We start from the raw sequence: 6,033 nt of genomic DNA, 5'->3' as shown, positions 1-6,033 counted from the left end.
CTAGTCTGCATTTCAGTTCTTTTTCCTTAAACTTTAATCTCTCCTTATCTTTTTCAATTTTTTCAATTTTCTCTTCATAGCTGGTAATTTCCTGTTCTACTACTGATATGGAGTCTGATGAACCTATTAAATTATCAGCAATATTATTGATTTCCTTCTATGCTTTGCTGATCTCTGTATCTATATCTTCTATCAAAATGTTTGTCTTACATGTATCTTTGTACAATTTCTTGAAGTCCAAAATTGTCTTCCCTAGTGCCGGTAATAATGTATCAATATGTTCCTTACTCTTCTTTGTTGTCTCCTCAAAGAATTTTTCCTTCTCTTTATTTATTTTCTCTCTGAATGTCTCCTCATTGATCTGATCAATTATTAGTAGGTTGTCGGTTATGTACTTAGACAATGTGTCTAATTGACTTAAAGAATCTTTATTTTCTATGTTACACTTGGGTGCAATCATCTTCAAAATTGGTATGGTGACATCAATTGCCTTATATGCAAGTGCATTGCAATCAGTTATTTTCTTAATTGAATCAAGCAATACCTCTGTTAGTGAAGAACCAGATGATTGACCAACTGCCTTAATGATATGTAATCCACCGGTGTGAGTAACCTCTTTGCTTATGGTGACCTCTGGTAGGTCAGTTTGAGTTTGCATTTCTACTAGCAAGGGTTTAGGGTTTCTCAGCTGTTGTCGGTGGCACAATCTCTGCATTAACCTTTTCCTCATCCTTCTTCTCTTCCAATTTCTTAGTGTGTACCTCAGTCTGTTTCTCAGAACTTTCCACTGTTGGTTTCTCTGATTGTGATTCAATGTTTTCTACCTATTTCTCTGTGTTTACCTCTGAATTGTCTATAGCCAGTATCTCAATAGATTTGTCAGTACTATCAATTGTCGGTTTCTCATAGATACATCAGTGTGTACACTAGTGGTATCTGCCTTTCCTATATCCAGTGGGTTAGTTGACTATTCAGTTTGTTGCTCAACCCCAATTTCAATATTGCCAACTGTGTCCTCAACATTTGTCTCAACTATAATGTCTTCTACTGGTGGCTCAGTTGCCACATCTCTCTTCTTAGTTGTTTCCTTATCAACCACAATGTTGACTTCCTGTGTGTCAATATTCATTGTAAACAACACCTCTAAATCAAGATTTGTGTCCTCATGTGTTGTCTCCATACTCTCAACATTATCTGTTATCGGTGGTGTATCAATAGTTTGTGTCAGTAGAGTATCAAAAGGAGGTGGGGGCAAGTCATCTATTATCTTTATGCTCGGAGGTCCACCTACCTTACCTTTACCTTTATCCTTTTCCTTTAAAAGTCTTTGGTTGTTTAAGCTCTTCTTGTTTTTCCTTTTCAACAAAGAATATATCCCACTTGTCTATTGTTTCTTCTGATATCTCATTAACTCTACCAGCCATTAATGCTACATGTCGGTGACCAGTTGAAAATACTGTCCAGTTCACCTCACTTATTTATTCATCAATCTCTTGTGTTGAATTCACTAGGTGAACTGCAAGTAGTTTTTCTATCTTCATCTTTTTATCTAGTTCAACAATTTCTACTCTTCTTGCTTCTAACCTTCTATACAAGTCATTGGGTAAATCATCTACAACCTCAATCAAAAATTTCTTGTAGATATCCAAGTGTAGGATAACACTGTTTTCTATGCTTTCTTTTTCTTCATTTGAAAATGTGTTATACAACTTGCTAATGTTTGATAAGTTACCATCTTCAGTTATTTCATGTAGAAGATTGTCAAGTGGAGGAACAACTTGTTTTACTTTCTTCTTTCTTGGAGTCATCTTCTTTGCCAGAGGCCTAACTGCTTGTTGTTTCTGTCTTTTTCTCTTGGGTGTAGGAGCGGGTACTGGTGAAGGTTTTCTTTTTCTTACTACCCTTTTAAACTCTATCGGTATTTCACTGTTAGAGGAGGTACCAACCGGTGAAAGATGTTTTTCCGGTTGTAATCCTTCTAAGTCGTTCTCCTTAATACCATTTTTGTTCAATATGTCTTCCTTGATTGCTTTTGCCTATCTTGTTCCTTTTCTAACTGTTTGTTTAGTTTTCTTTATTCCTTTCTGTGATTGAACTTTGCTTTCAATAGTTTCCGCATTTCCAAATACTTCTTATGTTGGTTCTTTAGGGGCTTCTAGAAGTTCTTTTGCATAAGTTTCTATTATGTTCTCATTAGCTTCATATCCCATTTCTGTAACCTAAACTGCCCTTGGAACCACTGCCTCATCCAGATTTCATCTTTCTTTATAACAAAGCATATTTCCTTTTGATATTTATCAACTATAGCTTTAGATAGCCTTATCTTGGTTTTCATCCTAGCCTTTAGTGCTTGAAAATATTCATTTATGTTCTTCTCCCTATCATCTCCCATGTTGTTTAGAATATCCAGAAGTTGTTTTTCTACCGGTATGTCAAATCCAAAATCCTTTCTACCAATATCGGGAACTTCCTTGGTGATATATAGCAATAGGCATACAAGTAAGTTGCCAAATCTAAATGTCCCTTTCTTGTCCCCTTTGATTTTCTTTAGATTGTCTATTAGCTCATCTTTTACCAATTCACATATGTCAATCTTTGTATTGTTGTTTACCATGTCATAAGCACTTTTGATACATAAGCTAGAAACAGAGTTTAATCTATGTAACTTTGTATCCAAGAATCATGCTAATGAATTTTACATTGATATCCTTTACATCATTGACTCTCAAGGATCTCTTATCAAAGGTTGCACCGGTTAGGGTCATTATAGTGTCATTTGGAACCTTTTTAGTTTTGTCAGGCTTGCTACGGTGGAAGGTAATCCTATCACTGCCCTAATTGCTTCTTTTGTTATCTTGTGAATGGAATCCAACCAAAAGAACTCCCCATGTACTCTGCTTAACACAATCCTTATAACATCCTTTGGAAAATCGGGGATACTAAGAATCTCCACAAAACCTAGGGTTTCAACTATCTTATGTTCTGGTTTCACATTTCCACTTTCATCACATATTATAGTTCTATGCATATTCATAATCTCTTCAGCTCCTAGTTCTTCAATATGACAATGTATGTAAATTCTAGGATCCTCAGCCTAAGCAACTCCTTTGGGTATTTCTGAAAATGCTCCTAGGGTATCATCTTTCTTCACAATTTTGGGAATAATTTTAAATATGGATCTAGGGCATTTAATCACTTCAATTGCAGTAGGATTTGCAATGAATTCAAGTGCAAAGGAGGAAACCATTGTATAAATACCTTAATCTGCCTTTTAGGTATGAATACTTGAATGATTTGCTTCACTTCTCGCTGTGGATGCCTTCACTCAAGACTTTGCGCTCTATGGAAATTTGAATGCTCGGTGAATGAAAAAGAGCCAAAACACTTGCTTTATAATGTCATTTCCTTCAACTACCACATTAAATGCTTGCCGGTTAAGTGAAACTTAACACATCTGCCGGTAAAGAAGTATTTCAACTTCTCACCATTAACTGAGGGTAAATTAGCATGTTTTTCAATTTGTTGCCACACCCCCAAAAAGGTTCTTTTCAGTTAGATGAAGAATCTTCTGCCGGTGGAGTGATACTCTATTCTACTAGTGAATGAATAGATTCATTAACATTTTGATCTGACTTTCTAATCCATTATTTTTAGAATTCTTGTTTTACCTCTTCAACCTTCTCTTTACCTTTCAAAATGGGTCCTTTTTTATTTGCCGGTGATGCCTTACTTCTACAGAATTTTGCAATATGTCCAATCTTGTTATAAGCATAACAAATCACATTGTTTTTCTGAATAGATTTTCCATATCCTATGCTGGTATGTGTTCTGCATTGATTAGATAAGTGTCCAAATCTTCCACAAATATAACATCTTACATTCATTCTGCAATTTTCTGAATTATGACCAGCTTTGTTGCATTTAGAACATTGACCAGTGGGTGCAATAGTGTTCTCATAATTTCTAGATCTACACTGATTTCCTCTATGACCATACTTGTTGATTAGATAAGTGTCCAAATCTTCCACAAATATAACATCTTACATTCATTCTGCAATTTTCTGAATTATGACCAGCTTTGTTGCATTTAGAACATTGACCAGTGGGTGCAATAGTGTTCTCATAATTTCTAGATCTACACTGATTTCCTCTATGACCATACTTGTTACAGTTAAAACATTTTCCATTGAATTTGTAGGCATTAGGTTGTCTTACCAGTTTATTGTGATCATTATTGTTTGCAGTATTGGAGCTTTCACCAACTTCAAAGTTGAGACCATTAGTATCTCCATTAGGTTTCTGATTTTTCAACATGTCGTCAAGTTCCTCTGAACTTTTCTTGAATTTCTCCTTGTGTTGATTTGCAATAGCCAACTCATTTTCTAAGAAATCTTTCTGTCTCATGAGTTTAGTTTTATTATGCTCCAAGTGAATTATATATGTCTTCAACATATCATTTTCATGACTAAATCTTAGATTTTCATTTCTAGCAACAATGATTCTACTAGTCAAGTCTTCTTCATTCTTCTTTCAGTCTTCAATGTCTTTACAAAACCTCATAGTCATATCTTGCATCTCATTTCTCAAGGCCATGTTTTCCTGCTTCATCTTGCTTACAAGGTCATTAAGAGTTTCTTTTTCATCATCATCACTCTATATCTTTTCATGAAGTTCTCTTATTTTGTTCCTAGCAATAGTGAGATTTGCTTGAAGTCCTTGAATGATTTCCTATGCAGCCTTCAAATCATCTTCAAGTTTCATATTCTTCAACTTTTTTGCATCATAATCTGCAAGAGTTGTTTCCAATTCCTTTCTCAGGTTTTCCATCTGTACCAGTGTCAGAATCTTCTTTAAGTTGTTAGTCTTTTGAAAATAGAGGACTGGGCTCTGATATCAATTGTTAGTTTTCCCAAAGATACTGAGGGGGGGGGGGGGGTGAATCAGTATCTAATCGGTTAATGGATTTTCTTAACTTATTAAATGAATTGCATGCCAAAATAGTGTACCGGTAAACCAGAAATAATGCAATAAATAAGATTAATAACCACAACATAGAAAGCACACCATAACACAATATTTTTAACGAGGAAACCCGATGTGGGAAAAACCTCGGTAGGATTTGTGACCCATAATATTCGCTTACTGGTCAATAAGTGAATATTACTTACAATAGGGGCCTGCACATGCACGAAGGCCAACTGCCTAAAGCTCACTGCTTAAATACAAAAGGGAAGTCTCACTGACTTACAAAAATGGATTATGTAAATCCAATATCATGTACTATTTCGGTTTAGCATCTGCTATGCCAGGTTCAATACCGGTTTAATCTCATTCAACTTCCATAAACCTTATTCCACAATCTGCCTTAATATTCACATCTACCTATTACATTCCATACATCCATTGCATTCTTAAATGATCTACATGATCTCATACTTATATGAGTCCTTTTACAATTCGCCTTGTCGGCTTTACAAAAAATATTTTACAATTAAATACAAAATAAAATCCTGTCGGCTAGGGTGTCGGTAAACATCTTTGCCGCTGCCACTACCTATGGTGGTGCCATAGGATTGTAAGGTTGCCATCAATGACAATATCTTCAATTACCTAAAATTTCTCATTGGAGTGTGCATTTTCCAACATAATCCTATCCACTACAACAGGTTCTATGCAAGTTCTCCAAGGTTCTGCAAAATCTAGGTCATCCTCATGCAAGTTCTTTAATTCCTCAAAACCCAATACTTCTATCCTCATCTCTATCAGCAAATTCCTCCTTCTTCTAAGGGCATCAACAACTTTATTTTTCTTTTCACTTCTATGGTTCAAAAAAAAGGTATAACTATGCAAGTACTTTACCCATCTCATGTGTCTTTGATTCAACTTACCTTAACTGTTCAAATATTTCAAACTTGATGATCGATATACAACACAAACTCCTTAGTCAACAAATAATGTCTCCACTTCTTCAAGGCTTGAATTATGGCACAAAACATGATCATATACTAAATTCCTCCTCTATACATCATCCAA

Source organism: Cryptomeria japonica, chromosome 5 (genome assembly GCF_030272615.1).
Source record: "Cryptomeria japonica chromosome 5, Sugi_1.0, whole genome shotgun sequence".
Lineage (NCBI taxonomy): Eukaryota > Viridiplantae > Streptophyta > Pinopsida > Cupressales > Cupressaceae > Cryptomeria > Cryptomeria japonica.
The sequence above is the reverse complement of the archived record's forward strand: the minus strand, read 5'-3'. Positions refer to the sequence as shown.